This window comes from Colossoma macropomum, unplaced genomic scaffold (assembly GCF_904425465.1).
Source record: "Colossoma macropomum unplaced genomic scaffold, Colossoma_macropomum, whole genome shotgun sequence".
In the NCBI taxonomy this organism is placed as follows: Eukaryota; Metazoa; Chordata; class Actinopteri; order Characiformes; family Serrasalmidae; genus Colossoma; species Colossoma macropomum.
The window spans coordinates 22,602,829-22,630,182 of record NW_023494809.1 but is presented as its reverse complement, the minus strand read 5'-3'; positions in this window follow the sequence as shown (position 1 = coordinate 22,630,182).

Genomic DNA, 27,354 nt, shown 5'->3' with positions numbered 1-27,354 from the left:
AGATGGCACTGCAGCCGTTCCGTCGGACCAACAATATGCAGATCAGCTGAGGGTATAATGCACTACCGCGAATAATCATTCTATTCAAAATAACACAGCAAAGCACTTTCCGACTGAGCACTCGAGCACCCACATTTTCAGCTCATCTACACAATCAAATGCAAATATCTGAACCGGAGGTGTTTTTTCTCCTTAAAGTAATCATGGGTCTTTTTAATGGAGTCCAGAAATGTCACTTGGTGATATGTTTTAACACCAAATGAGATGGGACGGATCTCAAAATGATGGCCAATTCCGCTGAACCCAATGCATTTTTAAACAGCCGCAATTATGCCAAATAGATAGTTTTAGAGGAATATTTGCATTGTGTAATATCCATAATCAAAGCAGGCATCAAAGTCAATTTGACTCTATCTCAGCAAGGTAACACCCACCATACAAGGAAAAATAATAGTGCTATTCACATAAAAGTTTGATGAATTGCATTTATCAGTGGCAAAGTTCAAACATTTTGACATACAGTATGATACAGACTGTACTAACAGCAGTGGCAAATGGTTAATCATATGCAAACATAAAAACATGTATGCATACCTTTTAATGCTGCAGTGAACAATGGTTTTAGCATCAAACTAATGACTCTGAAAAGCTTCATGCCACAAAAACATTATGATGTAATCTTCACAAAATTCCAGTTCACCACTGCAATACTGCCAACGTATGGATATTCATAAACTTTACTCTTGCAATGTTATAATAAATGGTGTAAATGGTCACTAAGAATGAGTGAAGAGGCAAAAGTGATAGACAGAGGCTAGTGCTGAACATCTAGCTAATAATTGTTGCAAAAACATTAATACAAGGTAGTATAGCAATATTTTAGGTGAAAAAATAGGTGGGTACGCGGAGGCCCGAGTACCAACATTTTATTATTTAATTGTTAATATGTTTAACATATATTAAGCCCACTGATGGACTTCTAGGATACCAGAATTCATTGTTTTCTTAGTCCAGAACACAGCACTAAGGAGTTTTTTCTTAGACGTGAAGCACCAATGGACAGCTTGTAACTCGCTCACTCACTCATGTTCAACAGGCTGAAAATTCCCCACAAGGGTGAGCCATTAGCAAGCACTGTTTTGATGCTTCACCTACATACATTTAAATTCACATACCAGATAGAGATGTTTTTGTGAATGTTGCTTTGTCTACATCACAATTCTGTTTTGCTTCAGTTAAAAAAATAAGTGAGATGAACAGAGTGTATGCTTCATTAGATAAAACAGCCATACTCTTTTCTTTTGGGGGAATAATTAGTAATCAAAAGTATATATCACAACATTACATCGCAACATGTGTTAAAAATCTTTAAAAATCGCACTACAATAGTATTGTGGTTCAAATATCATGATAATATTGTACCCTGGGGACATTAATAAACTACTAAACTAGTTAGTTTACGCGCTGAGCTTGCATTCTGAATGCATTCCTTTATACCATTGCCAGCAAATCTCACTCAAAAAAGTCACTCAAAAAACTCTTTCAGATAATTTATGCATCAACTTTGAACTGAATTCCAAATCCCCACCGAAAGATTCAATAAATCTTATGGCACTTGGACAACATTGGTTAGACACACTGATAAACTTCAGTTAGATGCATTAATAAACCATAAAAGATTATGAATTAAACCAGTCACAAGCACATGGCCCTGGCATGATTTTTTTGACTTTGTGCAAAGTTCTCTGCTGAGACTTTTTCGATAGCTTAGTTCTCCAATACATCATAAATCACATAAATTATAAATCAGAGTTTGTTTTGACACACGAGGGGAGAAAAGAAACTGCTGTCCAGTTTATGAAAGAAGTCAGCATAAATAAAATATGTCCTCATGGGCAATCATAAATATGGAAAAGTAAGGTGTGAAATGATTATCTAGTCACAGTGAGGAAAAAAAAGGCAGCAAAAAGAGGACACATTGTGCAGAGCACCTCTCTGCTTGTCTGGATGCGAGTTGTTTGGTAGCTTCTCCTACCTGTCATACCTGCAGAAGAGTCCAGCAGAGTCTCCGGAGGCTTTGCTGAGCGTTGAAGACCAACACACTGTCCACAGCAGCGCGGCTGCCTCTACTTCACTGAAATTACAGAGAGAAAGGGTGAGAAATACAAAAACAAGAGAAGAAAAATTGCAAACAACCCAGCCTATACATTATGGTACTGTGCTAAAGTCTTAGGCATCTGAGAAATGATATGTAAAGTTATTTATCTGGGCAGCAAGCTTTTATTTGTTTAAAAAACACTTACATTACAATAAATACAAATAAACAAATCAATAATACATTGTGAGTTGATGTGTGTGCATTTTAGCTTAACCATTTCCAAAGTTGTACTTTGGAGGAAGTCCCGTGTTAACAGTTACTATCCAATGCCTAGTTTATTTAATCAAATTATCAGATTAAATTACATTTTCAAAATTCAAATAATGTGTGCTGCTGATGGAATAGAAAAAATATATACAATGGCTGGAGTGAGCATGAAGTTAAGAGCCAAACCTGTGTTCTGTATTCTTCTAACCAAGTTAGTAATAACTATTAAAAAACAAAAAGTCTTGTTACTGTTTACAGTATTTGTGTTTATATGTATTTATTCACATGTTAAAAACACAATTTTTGCAGAGATAAATGGTTTTAAACAATGTTCTTGTCTGCCTAAGACTTTGCACAGTACTGTATTTAAATTTTAAATAAAACTGTATATAAATATACTGTACATATAATGTATAGAAACTGTATATATGACTGTACATACAAAGAAAGAAAGAAGCTGTTGTTCTCAGAACAATGGACTGGCCATCCCAGAGTCCACACCCCAACATCACTGAATATGTTTTGGATAACTTGGATGGTGAAAAGCAGAAAACTAAACCAACTCCTAAGACTAAACTTGTGAGGTATGGAAAAATATCCCTGCAGATTTCTTTAAAAAACTGATGGCAAGTCTCTCAAAAAGAATGGAAACTGTAATAGGCAAAGGGTGGATTCACTAAATACTGAAAACTGATATTATCTATTTGCTGAGGCTTCTGTGTAGTTTCCTAATAAATATATGTCTTATACTCTTTTTTCCTGAAGCTGAAAATTGAATAACTTATAGTTAATGGCTGTTTCAACTTTAAATTAAATAAATGAATGGACAGTCTCTGACATTTACACAGTGCTGTTTATTTTGATTAAGTCCTTTTCCAATAAATTATTCTAGTATTTTTGAAAAGCTATAGTTATTGCCAATTTAGGACCGCCATTATACTGTGGTCTGTTTTAAAACTCCAATTACTTGTCAAAATTATTGGTAGATTATGCAACTACAGAAAAAAATAGTGACAGCCCTCATCTAGACTGTTTACAAACGTGTTATTCTGGGCATGCAGAAATGAACAGCACAAATAAGCTTACATACAGTAGTTAAGATCTGTAAGTGTATAAACATACACATAAAGTGCACTAACAAGAGTATCAGTGAAGTTATTATGCAAAAAATATATTCTCTGTGCAGTAGACTTATTATTCTGACAGAATGTCAAAGACACCCTTCACAAGCACTTAATCGCCTCCTTTTAGCAGGAGTTTTCTAAACAAACTGCATAAATTTGTTTGTCGTGAAAAAGTAGGCCAGGAACTATCTGAATAATCCTCACCGGAACCAAATCTGGAGGATCTGAACAGTACGTGATTAATTCTTCGGTATTAATCATGTAATTCTTTCATATAAAACAAAGCTTAAGCTTTATTTGCTAAGATATTTGACCTTGTCAAGGAGTTAAGACATTACAGCTTGGATTTAAAATGCATCTAAAGATTAAAAATGATGGTTGACTATTACAGAGGATTATAAACGAAGGAAAATTGCTTTTCATTTTGATACACAACTGATTTTAGACGAAATAAGGAGCAGGTGGTACACTGTGTATTGTGATAGGAAACAAGGTTACATGCAAGATGTGTGAGATATATCTACTATATATTTTCATTTTTCCTCTCTGCCCTTCCTTTTCTGAGCGCTAGAATTAAAGTAATACCTTGTAAGAGCTACAAGATCAGCTATAGACTTGTGCTCCACAGCTCCAAGATATATGCTGCTAAAGCAATGCAGTACGTCTTTGATCTTTGCTCATTTAAGTGCAAAAAAATCCTTTATGTTTATAAAGTATGTCTCACTTTCTGAGTGAATCTTGTTTACCCGAGCTGCTGTGTGTGTCTATACATGAATGAAATGTTGTGCCAGCTAGAAATGTAGATGCTTCACTTACATGTGCCTTCAAAAATAATCAAGGTCACATTCAAAGACCTTACTTTTAGTATTCGGGTTACTACTACATGCATGCCAAGGATTTTTTAAAAGCAGGTGAGATACTATTTCCGCTAGTAAATAAACCCCGACCACAACCTCCATAAACACTGCACACTCTATAAGGAAAAGCATGCATAAATAATTGGGCCTATATAGGTGACATATTAGTATATCGTGGCAGTTTTGATGCCACATCATGACTGATTTTCAGTTTTAGCAACACTGATGGTTAATGATATAATACAGTCCTTGTTGCCAAGCAATTTGGTTTTGATAGCTCTTTAATTTTTTTGTTTTTTTTATTTTGACACCTTTTTACATTTTTATTTTAAGCACTTTAGTCATGATATCCTGTGATTTAAATGCAAATCTATTGTTGGTTGGGTTAATGTTTATAATGTTATGTAAGGATTCCTTTAGTTTTATCTTAGGAAACCAGAAAAAAACAGCCAAATCAAAACTAGCTTTTTAAGGTTTGTAAGGCTTACTTTTAGCATAGAGTAGCAGTACTCAGGCAGCGTGAGGTCATGAAACTTATTGAGGCAAACTCAAATATCATAGGTACTGGTATCGATACTGACCTTATTACATGAACAAAGATGTTTCCAAAAGTGGAGTTAAAAAAATATTTAAAGACATAAAAAAAGACTCCTAACAACCATGCAAGACCTGGTGGACCACCAAAATGGTTCACATCAGATAAACAGCACTTAAAGCTTTTATCTTTGAGAGAGAGGAGAAATTCAACCTCCACTCTTGCTTTAGATCTAAAAATTCCACAGGTGTTTCTGGCCACCCTTCCACTGTGAGAAGACAACCAAAAGCTGTAGCTCAGAAAGGTTGTATAGCTGCCAACAAGCCCTTACTAAGACAGCAAAATAGTCAAAATAGAAGAAAGCTTGCACTGGAATACTAAAACTAGATCTGAGATTTGGAGGTTTTATGGACTGAAGGGCCTAAATATGTCATTTGGATTACGTGGATCATGAGAGGCAAAAATGCAGCTAACTTCCAATACTTTTAAGGTGTGAAAGAATATCCCTGCAGATTTCTTTGAAAAAGTGAAAGCAAGCAAAAACTATGGAAGCTGTAATAACATTCAAAGGGTGGGGACACTCGACACAGAAAAAATGATTACAGTTCTATCATATACATATGTATATATGTACATATGTAGACACACACACACACACATACAAATACACAGATATATATATATATATACACACACATATATAACTAACAACTACTGTAACCTTTTAAATTAATGTTTCAACAACTACCAAAAACTTCTTACCTCAGGTAGAAGACAAAAAACTTACAGTAAAATGTTCATCTAGATCTGTTTTCGTACCCACAGCATGGAGGAGATTAGTGCTTAATCTGAAGTACTTAGCAGCACTCAATCATATTACTTAAGTCCGTCCTTTGATAGACAAATATAAAGAAAATGAAATATCACAATATTATATGATGGATTTAAGCCTGACATAGTACGTTTGTTTATCTAATTTAAAATGAGGAATTGTGCTTTTTTTCTCCAAAATACAAGACTTTGAATGTATTCCCTTGATTAATAACAAGGTCTTAATCCACATTGATAGAGAACACTGAGGTTATGAGTTTCCCTCCATTACTGTTATATCCATTCAGCAAATATCATGCAACAGTTATTCTTGCATACGCAGTATTTGATTGGGAAAGACAACCGCCTGCAGTTTGTAACTCAGTCAATATAGAAATGTAATATTGCAAGCATATTAGATAGAAAGTATTCCATGGCAGTTTTTTTTTATATTTCCTACAGAAAACTTTTAGATGAAACAATTAGATAATGGTTTTGAACAGACTGATGGGCATTATTAAATACAAGTGTATAGTGTGGCAAACAGAACAAATTTTTAGTTTGTTTTTCAAGCAAAGTACTCTTTTAAAGCACTTTGATTGGTTTACTACTTGAAAAGCTTTTAAAGCCATTAATGCTGTAAGGTTACAGTCTTCTGATGTTCGGGGTGCATTTTTAATGTCTCTGCTTTTAAAGCAGGGCCTGGCAGAAGAGTGTTGTAATCCTTTCTCCTCTGGCCTTAGAGACCTCTTTTGACGGTGTGCACCGACAACAAATGTTGACCTTGCTGTTCAAACCTAAAGGCCTTCAAGGTATATGCAAACACAGCAGCACGGACACCTCAAAAGGGAGCCAGCGTTTGATGTTGATGGGGGCCATTTTCAAAGCAAAAAGAAAGATACCCATAGGCTTGAATTCCATCAAATGGCTTTGATATATGTGTTTCTGCAGTGTTTATAATTACAAACAAGGCGCATCATGATTAAAACATTGGAGAGGAACCGGGCCAGGGAGGGCCTAACAAAGCGCGAGGCTGGATCTCAATGAGGAGACAGGTGTGTGTGTGAAGCACACACTGAAAACAGCCAAAACATGAGCACACAGAAAGGCACATCATCTAAGGGTTAAAAAGCCAGACCTGATAACTAACCTATCCATGCTCCGCCCACACTTTCATTCTTACATACCAACTGTTGCAAGGTTGGACAAGCTTTACAGAACATTGGCCCAGATCCCACCTTGCCTAATAAACTTTCTGTATTGATACAATGTGTATTCTTTCCATGCAGATCAACTGACTGACATATTCAGCCAATCAGAATAGTCTTTCCTTCCTCCTCAAAACAAGCTTGCAGTGAGAACAGCGGCGGCAGTAAATTAGTCAGATTTACTGGGCTAAGAAAAGTTGGAAAGGTTTTACTGATGAACATGTTATTGAACATGCAATCCAGATTTTTTTGGAAAGTTTCTTTGTACTATTGGACAATTTAAGTTCACCACACACTGCAGCATCGCATAGCATCTGTTAGCCAAGCACTGCTATAATACACAGAATGCACTGCAATGAGAGCGCTGATGAAGTTCAAGTTAATTTAGACAATCTACTTTAGTTTACTGCCATGCCATAAGCTTGCTGTTTTCAAGAGGTGAAGACTAGGATAGTGTTGTCAGCTAAGGCAGAGACATTATAAAGGAGGAGACAGGTCACGGGATGGAAAATGAATAGGAAAGCACGTCACCCTTACCATAGCACCTGTTTACGGAGAAAGTCACGCATTACCATGACAAAAAGAGCCAATCGGCACTTTGTTTAAACCACAAGCTGAAAAAACGCTCTCTGGGGAAATACACACATGCGTAGTAGCCAGAACGAGTTAAAAAGGTGAACAGTACAAACGATTTATGCTGTTTTTGTCAGATTTTTAATATGTTTTTGAAATATTAATTTGGCTCTCAGTTTGGGGTTAATAGGTCTCTCCTCTTTTAAAGAGATCTTTGGCCTTAAATGAGTGGACATAACTGCCCAGATGACCACTGAATGAACAGACTTTCGCTTGGTTGGACAAGCTTTACGGAATTCTATTCAATCAAATTAATTTAGTAATTTAAGTTGAGATTCGCTATGTAACATTGGGCCTCATTCTCCAATATCGTCCTATGGTTGTTCTTAAATGTGTTCTTGAGGAAGGTCCTGAGAAAAAGTCTACGTCAGATTAATGACGTGTTCTTAAACCACAGACCTGTTCTCACCTTTGTGCTTGTGATTCTATTCTTACCAAAGAACAAATCCCAAACAAGAAATCATGGGTGAATGTCAGAACCTTTGTGAAAACTGTGTAAGTGGGTTTTAAGAAGAAATTTCTTCTTAAGAACAGTTGGTGAATGAGGGCCTTTGAGGCTAAAATCCTACAGAAAATGTTTTTCCATAGCGCTAACATTAACTTGATTACACAACTAAAGAAATGAAAGCTTTAGCACAAGTTCTGCCAGGGAGACTCCAACACTACGTCACTCATTACTCTGACCAATCACAAGCTTCCACCTGTCTTTACACACCTGCTTTACTGCTTTCAGATGCTGATGTGCATGATATGCATGTTGTGACATAATGTCACATAATTTATCCTGATGACTAAATGTTGTAATATCGTCCACCCCTATGCATACAAAATATCATAAGTATAACTTCAAATGAATAAAGCCTCTATATTTGTGTATTGAAAAAAATTGTGGCTACAATTTCTGACTTTTCAAAGGTATTTTTGCCGCATGTAGTTTTGAAAGTAGCTGTGAAAGAACAATTTGTGGATGGCGCATGGGTAGGTAATTTCAGCACCTTGATCGTATTCGCATAGAAAGTGAACAATTAAATATGTGCAAATCAGAAGAGATGACTTGGTAGGAAGAACTCAACGGGTTCTCTCAAGACTGGGTCACGTGAGCGACACCCCAGCATGATAATAACGTCAGTCAATTTAACAGGAATCTGCTTCAAAGTGGAGCCAATCCAGGACACCTAAGCCATTTTGGAAACTTGGGAATAGGTCCATCATCATCTGGCTGGCGCAGTGGGTGATTTTGTCCAGAAGCCATGTTCTGTGGAAGTCACACGTACTGTCAAATGGTCAAGGGCTGTCGTGTTGAGATTAATGAGGAAGCTCAAGGCACTCTAGGGGGTCGAGGGAGGAAAGGGGGGGGTGCGGGTGGAAGGGCCCTGCAGGCTCCATCAGGGTAAGAGCACACACACACGGGCTAATTCACTCTGGATGAGTGGGGCCGAATACGCTCCGTCTGACATTTAAGTAATTAACAGGAATTATGATCCAAAAGAGTGTTTACATAATGTCTGCATGCGCTTGTATCACAGCACCGTAATGATGCTTGATGTAATCTCAACTGCCATCAAATGGTCTGTCACAAATAAGGACCGATTTAGAAACACGCATAGTAGTCAAGTGCATCATGAGCACTGTGTTATTCCATTATGTAATCATAGAGTATTAGCTGTTTAAACGACAGCTTTAACAAACAAATTAACATACGTACGATCAGGCCCCTTTTAGCCCCATGTTGCTGTAAAATTAGTGCTGAGTGATCTACCAGGTATGCTAGTAAACTGGTATTGGTGCAAAAAACCTACCTTTAGCAATACTGATAGATAACAAAATACTGATTGATAACAAAACTTACAATGTATGCCAATACATTGCTAGGTGATTCAGAACAGTTCAAAATAAAAATGAAACATAAAAATGAAATGAAGTGTAATTTTATTCTTTCCCTGATATCCACTTATGCTGGCTGTGTGGTTTGTGTACAAAAAAAACTGTTGTAATTCATTTTTTACATGATAATTTTCCAAACTTTTTTAACTGTTTTTGTTATTGCGCCTTTAAACCTGATATATTTAAAGGAGCTTTGTTCTGAATGTCTGGCTTGTATTGTGCCTTATTCAAAAGGCAGTCAGAAACACTCCTTATAACGTCAGTGTGAATAGGGGGCTAAACTGCTGGAGGCTGAATAGGCGAATTTGTAAATGTCTTGGTTTGTGTGACATCATTCTGAATTCAAAACAGTCTGTTTTTGCAGCTTAGTTTCCATTTATGGACCACATTGACTGGGAAGTGAATGTTACATTCTGAAATGTTACAATTTTTTATGTATTACATGAAATGCTTTCATTTCAAAAAAGCAAAGGAAATAGGTTTTCAGCGATATCGCTTAAAGAGAAGAAACAAGAATAAAACAGCTAAATCAAAACAAGCTTTGTCAGACTTGTCGGATATTCTTTTAGCATGTATTCGCAGTACTCATATAGCATGGGCTCAAACTTTACTAATGCAAACTTAAATGTCATCTGATACCATGGAATCGTGACATATTTAGAAAATATCACATATTCTAAAAATATCATGAAACTGGACCGCATCACACTAAGTAAACTGCTACAATCAATAACATTACACCTAATTAATAAGTTCAGAACTCATTTTTTCTTTTTATGTGTACAATTAGGCCTAAAAGAGGTGCCACCAAACCTATAAGCATATGCATTAAAGAGAAAGGACATCACAGGTCTCCTAAGTACTGATCTCTCCTGCTCCCTATGTGTGGTCTAAATGAAACCCCAAACAGATCCATTCCTTCAAGTTCCCTCACAGACATAGGGATCAATACAGGGACATGTGGGTATTGATCAGCGTAATGGTGGCAATACTCACAAATTTGCCAAAACAAGACCTTTTTCTGGAGGTGTCGGCACGGCAGCACGAGTGCTCGGAGGGTAATGTTTTTACAATGTCCATGGATTTTATAGACTACTGGATTACATAGTATTACGTTGTTCACCTTACAATCAAAGCTACTGAAAAGTGCAAACAGCCTATGGAGCCTTTATATATGGCAGGGGAGGCCATGTGAACCACCTACTGTTAAGTGCAGCTAAAAACCAGAGATCATTGAACAAAATTCACTGAAAATGATACCCAAAATTATTTGACACAAACCAATTTGAAATATGGAATACAGAACTATGCAAAAGTCAGAGGACTTTTTTTTATTTATTGGATTTCCATCCAAAATGGCAATTAAATACAAGTTATTAATTTTTCAGGAAATATGTGTGAGTAAATTAGATAACACATTTTAATAGGGAGAAAGTCAAAAGATAAATCAGTGAAAATACAGTTGAAAAAATATTGAAAAATACAAAGAAAATAGCTCCTAATAACTGTGCAAGAGCTGGCAGACCACCGAAACTATTACCATTAGATAAACAGTATTTAAACTTTTAAAATTGGCAAATCAAGCAAAAAAGCTGCTCGTATTCTCAGAACAATGGACTGACCACCAGACCTCAACATCACTGAATGTGTTTGGGATTACTTGGATTGTGAGAAGCAAAAAATGCAACCAGCTTTTAAGACTGAACCTCTTTCGGAAAGAATGGAAGCTACTCTAAAGGAAAATGGTGGACACTTTAAATACTGAAAATGAGATATTATGTTTAGTGGTTGAGGCTTCTGTGTAATTTTCTGTGCTAAAAAATGACAAACTTGTACATAATAGACATTCTGAGTGGAAATTAAATAAATAAAGGGGTCTCTGACTTTTGCACTGTACTATAACTACATATAAGACCACACAGAGAATCTACCTTACTGATACTACTTATTCTTATAAGTCTTATTCAAGCAGTATAATGAAATATACTCATATGATTGATGCAAAAATATGAAAGTGGAGGGGCCATATTCTAAATGTTTGTTTGTTTACTTATTTATTCATTTATTTGTTCAAAAAGCAGTCCAGGCTGAAACACTCATTATAACTTCAACTTGAATGAGTTGGGCTAAACTGTAGGCAGTGAATTCCAAATGAGCCACTTTTTGCAGCTTAAGTTACATATATGGACTATGTTGACTGGTGAATGGTATGTTTTTAAACTCTCCAAAAAAAACTGAATACAGAACCAATATATTTTTTCTATGACATGGGCCCTTTATATCTAGAGCTTTTTTACTAGCAATATCAATGTCAAACTTCTAATGTTTCATGTTCACATGGGTGCTAGCAGTACTACCCTAACAACCCCTGCCCTAATAAGCACACCCTTTAATTTGGGCCCATCAGAGCAATAAGACTTTGGAGATCAGATGAGAAATTGTTCACATCCACCAAGAACTCCATCTTGTTGTCTAAAGGGAAGAGGCCAGACAAAACAAAATGTGCATTGGAGTGTGCAGTGTGGAAAAGAGAGGGGGGCTTAGAACTTAGATCTGCTAAATCATGTAATTGTTCTGTAAAAGCTTAGCCAACGTCTAATTAGCATAGATGTAATTGCAGTGGCTTGTGGCATCAAGCATTCAGCATTTAGGCTCGATGTTAATTACTGTAATTGCTGCAGTAGTGCTCAACATACTTCAAAGTAATGCAAATGATGTCCATAATCCACACAGTGACTGGTCATCTAAGACCTCTGCTTGTGGAGTTTACTCTCAAATGTGCCTCTGCAGATCCATGCTAGCCCTGTGGGACGTCAAAGACTAGAGTCAAAAGGCCTGTTAAACGTACAGAATTGAGCCAATTTAATGCAACATGCCGTAATAGATGTTTTTCTCTTCTTTTTATGTTTAAAAGTTCTTTAAGAACCTATACCTTCTCAAATAGTGTTGGCAACTGTAATCCAACAAAAATGGGAATTACTAGGTGAATTTAATAGCAGAGAAGAGTAGGCCACAACCTAATGTACGGTAAATACGTAATACAGATTTTTATGTCGTTAAAGCAATTTCAAGTAGAATCATCTGGTCATCTTCTCTTATTCCAATTGCAACGTCATCTGTGAATTTCGCAATTGGACAGACATTTCTCAACTTTCACCCTTAAGACTGTTTTGGCGGCATTAAAGTAACTTTTTTCATCATGTTTTTTACTTACTGAGTTGTGTTTATAAAATCACAGAATTAGCACCTGTATTACTTTAATCTTCCTCTTGATGGCTGTAATTTAGAACCATTCTGAAGCATGTAAATAATTCATAGTGAGAGCTAGTCAGGCTAAAGTACAGCCTCCACATGGCGGAGTTAGTTTTAACACAGCATTATAACTAAGCCTGTAAAAGTAAAGAATGAGAAAAGTCTATATCTCTGCCATACAAATTCTAAACAGTTCATCTTTTGCTAGATTTTATGCACAGATTCCTCAAAAATGTGCAGTTTCTATTCTGTCACATTTGATACAATTAATCATGTTTATTTTGATGCGTATATTTTTTACTACTATATACTTTGGCTGGAAAGTACTAATGCACACCTTGGAAAGCAAGTGGCCTTCACTTGCTGCCATACATGGAAACAATGAAACATAAACCAAACTCAAAACTTTTTTATAGTTATAACTAAGTTACCTTTATATAACTTATAATATAAATTGTGCATAATGTTACATTCAGAGTAGATTTTGCACATGTATTTGATTCAATTTTGGGGGTTTGTAAAGAGAGGCTTGCTATACATTAGGTTTTATATAAGGCAGTTGTGGTTTTTGTACCATTTATTATTCAGTTGTACTGTTATGTATGCAATCTTTTGTATTTTTCTGAGTTGTACATAATTAGAGCTCTACAGAATCAAGAGAAATATAACTATATATTGATATAAATCAAATCAAATCTTGACTTCAGAACCAAAAATCATATCAAACTTGAAAACATGTATATCTTTTCACTCCTAATACCTCTACCAATTAGAGGAAATGTATATTATTGCTGTGTTGCTGTATTCATATTGCTTCGCTGTTCCAAAAAGTAGGAAAGACATTAAAGTGGCATATATATCAACAGAAAATAGCATGTTGACAGGTATAAGTGCAACATTTATATTATTTGTTGCTCAGAGATATTGGTGTCTGTGCATCTTAAAATACTGATCTTGGTTGTTAATCATTGAAATTCTCCACAACACCAGATGAACCCAGCCAGCATATGCAGATAAATCATTAGAATAAAGATTGCGTTGAGCAAGTCTGTCAATGGAAAAGTGAGGGGGCAACACACATCCCTGCCTTGCATTTTATGCAAGACAAAACAATTGATTTTCGCGAATCATTTTAATACATCAGCACTCCCTTGCCTGCTTTTCCCAGCAGACCCCTGGTGTTGAGTGGAACCATGGTATGTCTTTAGCAATAATGCAAAATCAATGAGCAGAAACTGAGCTATCATCTCCTTAAATGCAAGCTGCTATTTCACTGATTTCTAATTAAAATGACTGAGTCCAAAATAAAGGCGCTTTCCCTACTGGATGGATCATAAAATATGCTAAGCTTTCTTTTATATATATATATATATATATATATATATATATATATATATATATATAAAATGAGGTGGATGAGTTCTGGGGAATAAAATGCTACAATTTTCTCATATGCTAAATGAAAACACATTGATCTGTAAGCATATTCCTATGGCCGTTCTAAATGCTAAACAAACCCCAGTGTTTTGAAATAGATATATGTATGGTAATTCTTTCATTTATCTCCGAGATACGGGGCAGAGAATGGAGAAGCCCTCTCCTATTTGCAGTTCCATTAATCTTTTGAAGCCTTAAATGCGTAATTCAATGGAAGACAAAGCAAAAAAAGTCCAGCACCAGTCACCCCGGATTAAATATTCATGCTGTATGCCTCTCCGTGCTTTTACACCAACAACTTCCATGCTCGCTGCTCTTTGATATGAAGTCGGCTAAGGCGCTTGTGTGATCGCTGGCCCATGAACGGGGAGGACAGCGCAATCAGAAAAGTACCAGAATCAACATGAAATAGCTAACAATTACTGGCACTTTTTCGCCACGGTGGGTGGAAACAAGGAGCATATATAAATTCACTGTGTTCTGGAAGAGCTCACGGTACTTGCACTTGGCGGAGGGCGCTGGAAAGTAACTATGCCCATAAGTGATTATGTACTCATTCTAGTTCTGTCACTTTGTGTTTACACGTCTGTCAATGACATGGCAATCAAGAGCCTTATAAGACCTAATTCACACAGCGTAGCCTAGTGCTTTTAGAGGACTTTTTTTTGTTTTTTGGCCTTGAGTATCTCAAAGTATCTCTCAGATACTTGGCCAAAAAAAGCAAAAATCAAGACTTGTGCCACAGCCAATCTTATCCTGTCTTATCCAGCCTATGAACAGCATGCCATAGTCATTATTATAAACTGAAAATATTATTCCTAACTTCAAATAGTAGATTATCAGGCAGATTATCAAGCACATTATCTGCCCCATTATAATTCTACAACAAATAAAGTGGACTGTTTAAAATGATCTCTATAGTAACAAAAAATCCTGATTTCCAAAAAGCAAATAATCTGACATGCTCTTGTTGTACAATATTAATGTTATTTCCTCTTTTTTTCAGCATTTTTATTATTTTTAAAGCGTTTTACTACACAAATAAACTATTATTCAAATTAAGTTCCCATCAGGGCACCGTATTATCTAGATTTTGGAACAAGCATGCTTATTGGCTTATTACTTCTAATAAGACCGACTACTTGGGCACTGAATTTGGTAGTGAATGATATTTTAATTTGAATTTTTCGATACTTGGTGGTACTGAAATCTATCAGTACCTTAAAAGCATCATATTTCGTTAACCCTCATCAGTTAAACACAAGGTTTCCATGTTCATTACTGGACTGGGCAGTCTTAGTGATAGTTCCCTTACTTAAAAAACCTGTCATTCAGGATTTAACAGAGTCTCTGAATCTGGCTCTTTTCAGCTGTAAATCCTGATATTACAGTCCTCCAGGCTTTGACTGTTTTACAGCGCCATTTAAATAAGGGAGCAGGGTGGAAAAGTATGTCAAGGGTCTGTAACAGATGTCCAGTGGTCTTTCCGCTCTCCCTTTGGCTAATTTAGCACTATATTGAGCCTTCAGGGAGGATTGATGGTCCGAGAGGAGGGGCCTACTCTCCTCCACATGAACAAGTCCCAAGAGGAAGCGGCTACAACTTCCAACACTTTATTATTGGTCAATTTGGAGTCTTCTTTCACTTGGGTGACATGGCTTAGGAGATGTCACAGACTGGCCAATCAATACTTGAAGCTTAGCAGGCTGAAGTGTCTGCCACCACGAATGGCAGCAGCTGTGGCCGGACTCACTCCTGACCTGTTTATCGGACGGTAATTACTTGCGAAGTGCTCAACATTTGGCTCGGGCTGTCCAGAGCACATTAATGAAGGCAAAGAAGAGAAAAAAAAACATCTTGGAAGGTTGAGTGATCAATCCATCCTTGAGCTTGACCACTGCATTTTAAATGAAGTGGAGATTAATATGAGGTGGATGATGTGTTAAAAAAAAAATGAAAAAGCTTCTCGCTCAAGTCAGTCCATCATTACGTTCACTTGTCCTCAACTATTTTTAGTTATTTTTAGTCACACTATTGATTAATGACCCATTTCGCCAAAACGGCATTGATATTTGGGCAGGAAACAAGCTGTTATAAGTTTTCTTGAAAGACTGCAATTGGCTTTAAAAAGTACAATGTACAATTCCCTCCCACAGAATTTCTCTGCAAATCGACCAGTACCATCTCCTGATATTTCTCGGCTTATTTCCTCTGAATGAAAAGTATGCGAAGGCGGCAGCGGCGGCGGTTGCCTGTGGCTCGATGTACTTGACTTGTGGTGCAGCAAGGCGCTCAGCATGTAAGCAAGGCAAAGCCCGGTAGCTAGCAAATGTATTGATCCTATGGATTTCCTCCAAAAGATGCGATAATGATACATCATGGTCAGATTTAGCCGAACAAACTGTTAGGGAAGTGTGAAACCAATTTGAGAACATAAAGACCAGCACTTTCATTTGTGACACCACAACAACAAGCAGGCTGAGAGAAAAAATCTATAGGAGACCTTGAAATGCCTTTATCTAGCGAGGAGTTTGTTGCGTTCATGTCTAATTCAAGTTTGTATGGTATTTCAACATTAACAACTTAAGTATGCTTTAAATGACTGAGGTTACTGATTTGAGTTTATATACTGCTGCTGTCTAACCATAACTTTGGATCTCCAAAATGGTAACATTATAGGAGAAGAGAAAATCTTAACTTTAACGTATGTTCATGTAACAAGAATTTATTCCAAGCAATTTTGGACCATTTCTATTTGTCCAATCATCATTAAATATTCACATAATGTAAACAGCGTAAAACAATAAAAAATTAAAAAAAGGTACAAGGAGTTACAATACGCTCAAAATAAACAATACGCTAATATATGACAACCCAACAGTGACTCCATACATGTAAAGCTACCTTACTTCTCTCTGTGGATAGGTTTAAGTGTGAAGTAATTACCGTTATATACATTTAATATTGTGCTTTCTCTTTAAAAAATGCAACACAGCAAGTGCTCTCAATACTAATCATAGATAAAAATTATGAGGGCAAAAAAAAAGATGACTTCTCTATTCAGTTCTGAGAAATATGGTCATAATCCGGCATGTAATGTATCAAACCCTTTCATTTTTCAACCTGAATCGATGCATCTGTGCTTTAAGCTTCTTAGTATCTAAGTATTAGATTTCTGTGAAAACCTCATATACACAAGTTTTTTTTTGAGGGAATCCACAATTTTATATTCCATATTTTCCAGCTGATTAAAATGTAATCACTGATTATTGTGACCCTTCGCAATCTTTTCAACATCAAGGGGAACGTTCATTTTAATCTCTACTACATTTTAATTACTTGGTCAATTTCTACTTTCAGGGAAATAATATTTATCTCTGCAGTATGCAAATTACAAGATAAAGAAATGGATGGATGTTCCAAATAATGCTGGATTCTTCCCATCTGCTCTGAAAAGTCTTTAATTTAATGACACAGCAGATTATTCAAACTCCAGAGAGTACAGAGCTCTATGTATCTAAATTGTAGCACTTGACTGAATGACTTTTTTCTCCTCTATTTGAATATTATACTTAGTATACAATGGAAACTGAATGGCTGCCATGCTACCTTGAATATATGATGCACTGAATGTGTCTGTTCATAATAAAATAACTGCAATGTGAGCTGAAATAGATTGAGAAAGTGAACATTTTGTAATTGATAGGTGATGATTTTCAAATTATTGTGGATGATTAGCAAAATGTGAACAATAATAAAGGAAAGAGAGATGTGATCTTCCTTCACTAAGCACATGTCACTATTATACAAGTAAAATCTGCCAGTGATGACAGTACATCCATAATAAAAAAAGAAAGTCAATGCAAATGGATTGCATTTAAAGATTACATTTAACCTAAAGATTCCAAAGAAAATGTGAATCAAAGACATCATCACTGAATCACCCTATTTGTTCATGGCTACGTTCTTATTTCAGTGATGAAAATGGGTAGTTCCTTTGCAAAGCTTGTCTTCTTTCTACATTGGACACCTTGTCTGATGGAGGCGGTAATTTTGCACAAGGGCTTTTTTTCCTCCTTATCTAAATGCTGGAGGAACCCGCAGTCTTCTGTGGTTCTGTTTTAAATGCGACTGCTGGCCAGCATGCTGAGTGTTCATTTTGGAGCTGTTATGGCCAAATCAAGATAACAACATGTCTCTTCAAACAAAATGACCACAGCATGATGCTGCCAGCTGAAATTAATTCCACAGTTGACTCAAGGGGGGAAAGACTCGGAGCCTGCACCTACTGTAAAAGAAATCTTGAATATGTAGGAGGAGGCCTTATCTTTTATATGCCGTTCGCAATTCAATCTCCCCCAACATTTAGGATTACACTGATGGAAACGTACATCAAACAAAAACATTTTGCTGAACCACCTCCCCGCGCCATCAGGAAAATGGATTTGCAGTGCTGTTACGAAAGGTAAATTTTGTGTTACGGGGTTTTTCGCAGCTGGCTTTGTGTTGGAAAAGTGATTCAGGGTCACTGTGAACTCATCACTGCTGGTTATGACACCTCGCAATGTTTTTTCGGACACAAAACGAAAGCCTTCGCCTGCATATTAGAGAAACAGATCATATGATCATATGAGACAGATCACAGTTGTGCAAAGACTGGTTTCATTTCAAGTGCAACTGATTTGTATATCTCAGTCTGAAAAGAAATACAAACACTCACAGGCTCATCATTATCTTGCCACACCATTTAAATCTAATTCTAAAATTACATAACTAATTACACATTTAGTTACATAACTACTTATATTTATATTGGATTTCCATTCCACTCCATGTCTGCCCTTTTTCTGTTTGCTTGATGTCAATAAATTACAAAAGCACAGCAAAAATGAAAATGATGTTTTTCTTTCTGCAAAACAAGAACAAATTCCAATCATTTCTTCCCTACACAAACGTGGTATTGGCTCAAAGTTTAGAATCCGCACATTTAACATTATTCTGCTGCTTTTTTGAATGAGCTATGGGAGAGAAATAAATTACAATTACAATATAATTACAACATGCCTGTTATCACTGTTAATTACTGCAGCTTCTGAAAGTTTCTGAAAGAAATTTAGAGAATGAATTTAACACTAAGTGAAAGATGGTATCATAAGAACATAAAAAACAAGAAGAAAGACGATTCCCGCCAAATGGGTGTAATAGTTTTACATGTAACATCAGCTTTCTCAACCGAGAGGACAGACAAGTGACAAACCTTACAGAACTCCTCCCTGACAATGCCAAAATGCACAGTGGGACTGGAGTTTGAACCACAGCTGTGGCATGTGTTGCCTGAATGGTAGGGTCTATTATTATAATGTCAGTGATACGTCAGTATGTCATCTATACAACAAAACTGATTTTTAGTTTTAGCAGTGTTGACAGATAAGAGAACATTTAAATGCGATATATGTCATTTACTGTGTGTTTCAGTTTAAAATAGGTCCTAAAAACAAAATAATCACCAAGTTTCCTTTTTAGAAATCCATTTTCCCTCTGCTTCATATTTATAATACTATCTCAGGGTATCTTAAGTGTATCATTTTGTGAGAAGCAGAATAGAGTAAAACAGTCCAATCAAAATCATGCAGGTTTGTAAGACATTCTTGTAGCACAGAGTAATAAAAATGGTCTCATTAACTCTACTAATGCAAGACTGATACTGTTATATATTTGGAAAATACTGAGTTACTGAATTTGATCAAAACTGTCCAGCACTAGTGACAGCCTTCACTCTCCTTAAGTGTGATATAGGAAATACCAACCACATAGTGCAATGAATATGACCAAATTAAGGAGAACAAAATATGAATGAATACATATTTTTCCTCCTTTAGAAGAAAGACAAGATCTTTTTTAGGTCAGGTCGTAATTCTGTCAGGTCAACCAGACAGGGGTGGTAAAGTTGGGGAATAATGCCATGGCTTGTCTATGACAATCTGATCAACATCACCCTGACACATCTGTAAAATATACTTACAGGATAGAGGGAAAAATTACAAGACAATACTTGGCTTCAGAGAATATGTAAATTCCAGTCAGTTTAAAAAAAAGGAATATTCAAAGTCTGATTTAACTAAATTAAATCTAATTAAGTGCAAATAAATACATAAAAAAGACAGCCTCAAAAAGATATGCACATAATTCAAAACGATACTAATGTAGATCATTTTATGAACAAACATTTATCAGTGAAACTGTAAAATTATTTGTTTAAAAAAACAATTAAAACTCCAGGTTTTGCAGCAAGACAACGGCGGTGTCACGGACGCTTGATGTCTCTATTCAGCGCGCAGTGTTGTAAATAATTGCAGACAATTAGCATGTTATTAATGATGCTGAAACAAAAGGACAGCTCCCCTGGCGCACGTTTTCCGCTTTAGGAAAACAAAACCTTGCTGCTGTTGACAATATGCCATCTGTCTTTAAATCCACAGGCAAAAAGACGAGCCTGGGTAGCTGCGCTCTGCGCTAATATGACATGTTGAAACATTAATCGCCCCCTTGGGCTGACATAATTACTACTCCATGTTAATCACCTAACAATTAGCAGCCATCAGTTCCGAGGGGCAATCAATGAATTAGCTGGAGATTCTCCCACATGTTCACTGCCATTCTACCCATTCAAAACCACCCAGCCCTTTAGACTGACACCTTCTGTGCACAGAATAAGAACTCATTTGCACTTGTACCAATTAAGCGCTCTAATATCCCTCAGTGAATTGCAAGGCCGTTTCACACATTCTGTGGCATTGAATTTTTTTCCCCTTTTCTCTTTTAGCGATACGTTTTGTATTCATTTGTAAGGCACTGTTAACTTTAAGTACATAATACTACGCTGACGACTTAAAGGACACTATATGATTCTAACAAATTAAAGTACATAATACTGCACTGATTAAAAATGGTCACCTTTGTATTTTGTATCAGTATCCACTTACAATAATTTAGCTCTAAATAAATTATTAATCATATTAAATGATTTCCAACAACTAGATGAACAATAATTTGCATTCATATTTTAAAAAAAAGAGCTGAAGCAGGTGCTGTTTTATGGATAATCACTGCTGCTATTGCTTTCCATTCTTTTTGCTGAACAATATAAAAATGTAATTTGAAAACATATCATCTGTCACCATACATATTAAATAATAATATACACACATTTAGAAAATACAGCACTGATTGGCTTGTGCCATGTGATTTTTCTCCTCCATTAAGTTATACATCAAGAACACATATACGTTCCGAAAAGAACCTATTATTTCGTATTAGAAACCTAAATTTAATCATAAGCCTTGATGTTATATTCCTTCATTATTCTCTATATTGCCACAGATGATATTACAGCATAGATGCCCTCTTCGCCTTATTACGTTATGAGCCTATAGCCACATGTGTGAACTGGCTTGCAAGGCACCAGTGTTATATATCAGTAATATACTACCCTGTACACCGGATGATATATTACAGTCCTGGTTTTTGGGGGGAAATGAAAATGCAGCGAGCATCCATATGTATGTTCTGAGTATGTTTCCATTCATCTGAATAATCAGTGGACGGTTGACAGTCAGGTGCTAGCCCGGCCGGGCCAAGGGGGCTGATTTAAATGTCAACCTCAGCATCACCAAAAAGTACCTATGGCAATCACTGAAAGCTTTAATAGGTTTCCTGTCTTGTTCTTAATTTGCTGAAATTGCAAAATCAATACCTGCAGTTGTAGTCGCAGCTTCTTGTTTTACTGCTTTAAGATAAAGTCTAAAGGGGAAGGCAATCTTCACTTCCAATTTGCAATGTTCAGCATCAGGCTAGCTCTTATCAGTGGCTTTAAAAAAAGCAGCTGTCTGGCCCTAACCACTGGGCTGCTCGGGTCTAGATGACTGCTGCATGCAACTCCACGCAAAGTGCGCAGGTTAAAAAACGTGATATGAAATAAAGATATTGTCACTGTTGGATCAAAACTTCATACCCCCATTTAAAAACATTAGCTATTTTATTTTTTACTGTGTGCAAATTTCATGACAAAAAGACCTACAGAAATGCATGAAAACTGATATGGAAATAAAAATCTCATTTTATGAACTTAAATTTAAGTTCAAAACATTTGTCCAATCTTCTACCATTTCTTTCAATAGTGACGCTACTTGTTATTCACTAGTCAAAACTAGGACTTAATGACCACAGATAAGGCTACTGTGGAACAACAGAAATGCCCAAAAAGTGACACAACACTAAAATTTCATTACATTAACCTACATTAAAAATTGAGAATATTTTTTCATTCGCTTGAAAAATGTTGGAGGTTTTTCTTTCAACAGTGACAATACATAATATTCAAGGACCAAAACTAAGACTAGAAAGTCCTGTACTGTTAGCTACTCAAAATGACCACAGATTAGGCTACTAAGAATCAAAAGAAAAACCCCAAAATGACACAGACTAAAATGTTATTACATTAACCTACGTTAAAAATGAATACGCTTTTTTCAGTTTCTTAAATAGTTCCCATTTTTAAGAGGTTTTTCTTCTGACAGTGAGGTTGTTTATTATTCACAGGTCTGAACTAAAACTAAAAGTCCCGTAATGAGATCTACTCAAAATGACCACAGATAAGACTACAACAGACTACCAATAACAATGCCCAAAAATGACAGACTAAAATCATTTTACATTAATTTACATTAAAAATTAATAATGTTTTATTCATTCTCTGGAAAAGTTATCAGTTTTTTCTTCTGACAGTGACGTTGCTTATTATTTCCTGGTCAAAACTAACCTGTAATGTAACAATCAAAGCTACTATACTGCAACCAGTATAGTTGTGTGTCCATAATGCTAATCTTATAGAGGGAAAAAAACTTTGGATATGACAGTGAGCTACACAAAGCAACTATACAGAGCATTCATGTTTTAATCTGGTGCTGTTTTCAAATACTTTACACTCTCCAACGTCAAAAGCCACAGAGTAAACAAAAGATATACCCTTAACTCAACCATGTATGGGACAATGGATTGGAGAGTGTGCCTTCTGTGTGCCTACAAACCAACTCTGACTCTCTGAACACAGCTGTTTTCAGTTCAAACACAACGCAAAAGGTTACATATATTTAAAAAAACAGCGCAGAGACCTTGCTTCCCTCTTGATTCTTTCAGAGGACGCGGCAGCATTCATCTGCCTGACTCAAAAGCCTACCTACAGAGGCCCGTCAAGTATTTAGTGTAAGTGTTTTGCTATTATGCAAATGAAGCTGTATAAAGTGTGTGTTCATTTAGCGTGTTTTTAAGGGACACTCAGATCTTTTGTCTCAGCATGTGGGCCATTAATCCATCTTAAAGCCTCCTCTCTCTAATCTCCACTCTTTCATTAGCTGAAATGACCACAGAATGCCACCTTTATTGCTTTTCACTTTCTAATTGCATGTTGATCATATATTTAAAAAAATACTGTCTCTGAATGGCCTCTTATTCAGAGCCTTAAAATGCAATCAAGGGAAGGACTTTGCGTTTGATTGCAGAAATAATTTCACATGTTCCAGAACAGATTAAAGAAAATTTAATCTGGATATTAAGAACATTATATGTCAAAGTTAGGGGTCAGTGCTGGTACAGCCAGAGGGAAATCCATAAAAAATTAGAAATGGATTTGATGAGGATGCAGTGTAGACCAAAAAAAAATAAAAAACACAAAATACAAAAGAGCGATTTTAATCAACCCCCATCTTTATGACAACAAGTCTGGCGATTCTTTTCTTGGAATTTTTTAATTATTTTGTGACGTCCCAGCATTTCTTAATCGCGTAATACAATAAGCAGATCGGATTTGGGCCCAAACATTTTCAAAACAGCCATGGCGGGGATGCATTTTTGAACGTCCTTGCGTTATGTGGCATGAGGGGGGGATATTCAATTTTATGTTGAATATTTATGGTTTTAAGTCATAAAAGCAGCATTTTATGATAATGCAAATAGTTCAAGAAAAACTCCACACTTGTCACTTTGCACATATTCTATAAAAGTACATAACGAATGTCTTGTTTACAATTTCCCATCTCAAAATAACTGCACAACAATAGTTCATTCCAGGCCTCATTCTTACATTTCTAGCAACAACTGACTCTTCTGAGCCTCAATGAATGCTTGGGGAAACACTGCCACCTAGTGGTTGGACAAAGTGTAAAACCAATAGCCTTGCAAATTCAAAACATACAAGAAAAGATGCAAATGACCTGCATGTTAAGTAATACATTCCTCTAGGCACAGGCAGCGTATACATGACATGCACATTACGGACAAAAAAAAACAGATCAGCAACAATCTCCCAGCATGGCCAAGCTGGAAGCAATGTAGGGCTTCCTTTTCAGCTATTCAGGGGGCCAAGCACCAAATCCATATAAAGATATAATTCTGTGAACACATACAAAAGCCAATCAGTACCGAAATAAGCATACAGAAATAAAGCAGTGGATCCATGAGAGGTGCATATTCATTCTGAAAGTTCACTCTTTTCATTCAACTCAAAAACGAAAGCCGTTCCAAATAAACGTACGCTGACGGGCCACATCATATGGAAGCAGTCTTTGGAATGAAGGGTGTAGTAATATTTTAGGAATAATCAAAGGATTATTCCAGAAACGAGCAGTTAACTGCAAATTCGTCCCTCCACCCTGACTTCATGATTACACTTAAGCCCCTGTAGTTAGGTGTTTTGAATTTCCATATTCACAACCACGTTTAGAGCGGGGACGGCGGGGGTGACAGGGCAGAGGGGGGAGCAGCCAAAATGTCTGCTGCACCTTTTATTAAAGCGTATGAAAGGCGCTGAAGGAAACCCACACCCTGTTTTCATTAGCTGCATGTCAGCCAGAGAGAGAGAGAGAGAGAGGGAGAGACAGAGACAGAGAGAGGGAGAGAGAGGATACCGCTTTTCTTTCCTTTTTACCTATGCACCTCATATTACAGCATGCAGCTGGGCATCAAAGCCACAAAGAGGTTTATTCTGGAGTTTTTATTTTTTTTGTTTCATTTTCAAAACCCTTAAAAAGCTTGCAAAAAAAGAATGCAGTATATTATTAGAATACGATATGCTGGTATTCTTTTATGTTGATAAAACAGCCTCTTCTTATGCTTTAGATTTATTTTTATTATATTAATCCTACTTCAGTTTCACTAAACATACTGAAAATTACATTTCAGCACGGGCTGAGGTATCACTTTTATCTGCACACTAGTTTATGCAAAATATTTCAAATTCCTTGCCGATAATAAATAGTTATTTTGTATATTTTTGTAACATCTGTTTCCACTCAGCCGATTTGCAAATGTCCCTCAATATGACTAAACAAAGACGCTTCTTGAATTTTTCGCTGGGGCAAAAAACAAAACCAGATGTTGCAGTGAAAGGAGCGAAACAGAGAGAAATTTGCACATATATCAGGATGTTTCGATTCACACACCTATATATAAATGCAGTGTGTGCCTGGAAAGTCTGCCCTATTCACTTTCTGATACAGTCAGTTTTTAATAAAGGTTAAAAATTGCACAGTTTAATATATTCTTTTTATTTCCTGGTCATGTTTATGACAGTGGTAATGCATAACATGTAAGATTTTCAACATTAATTTTCAGGTTTATTATTTCCTTTTTTATTTAATGTTAGTAAATCACCGAATGGTTAGCATAATAATGTGTATCACATACACATTTCATTTTAAATTCAGCAGCATGGCCTTTTCCAGTCAAACAAAAAAAAATCATAATTCAAATCTGAGCAGCTTGTTTTCCTCGGCAGGACGTTACAGCAAAGACAAGACCGGCGATGTGCATGTAGACAGCAGCGGTGCAATCAGCTGACTGGCACTGTGTTTGTTAAAGCCATGCATAAAGCAGGGTGAGGAAGGAAGCTGGGCTTATTACTATGCAGAACCCTCGCTAAAATGCTCCATGGGCAAGAGAGAGGGAGAGGAAAAAAAGGACAGGACAAAAAAAAACAACCCAGAGATTTAAACACATCACCGCCCCGAAATGAGCGTCATCACGGCTATGGAGCCTCCGCTTGCAAATTGCATTTCTTAATGATCATTTGACTGTATTTGTCTGGCGCATCACTCTTCTCTCTGCTCATGCAAACGCCAGCCCTGTCCTGTCCTGCCTGACCAATCGCAGCGCGTGATGAAGCAATCCTGCCCCGCGCGTGATTAAAGATGATGGATCTCCTCGCCAGATAAAAAAAAAAGAAAGAAAAAAAAAATTACCCAGACTGCCCACCATAAATTTGCACACACCTTAAACGTCAGACCGCATGACACGCTCGCACGTATAAAAGAAAGAGAATTAACGCGGCGGGATTAAGCCGAGAGGGGAATAACAAGGCGCCTCTTTAAAAAGCGCCTGTATATTACAATGGGCAGTGCCGGTGCTCCCCGAGAGAGCCGAAATAGTGAGCTAGAACAAGACATCCCTCATCAGGAACGGAGCAGAATTACAAGTGCAAGCGCAGAATTACTTAGCCAGCATGTCTACATTATATCACAGTCTTGACTGAAGGAAGCCTGGGATGGAATAATAATAATAAAAATAACAACAATAAAAACTAGGGTTCCAGTGCTTGGACCCCTAATAATAATGCACAAAACTCAAGAATTCACCCGCATTGCACATCATGAATGTGGATGAGAGTGAGTGAGGAGGATGGATAATAAACATGAGGATTCATGCAGTATGGTCACAGTCGACTTGACGAGACGCACAAAAAAATGACAGACATTCAGAGATATTTACCAGTGTTTTCGGTCCTCACAACCGCCCTATTCACTGTGTGTTTGAGTGTGAGTGAGAGTGTGTGTGAGCCTAGCCTTCCTTCTTGGACCGCTAAAGCAGACGGGGGATAAGACAGTGTAGTGTGTAGTGTGTGTGTGTGTGTGTGTGACTGTGTGTGTGTGTGTGTGTGTACACGCAACCATGGCCCCGAGACGCATGACCCACAGTGATGCTCAGGAGCCATTCAGTGACCTCCCGCCAGCCGGCCCCCGGTGATTAATTCCCCCTGCCCTTCACACACGGGACAATTCAGAGACGTCTGTGTGCCCCCCCACACCGAAAGCCCCCCCAAACGCCTTCCACAAACCCCCTCTACTGTAACACATACACACACAGGCGCACACTGCCTCAACTGAAACGCAAGCACACACAAAGGTTTCGTTTTAGTGCA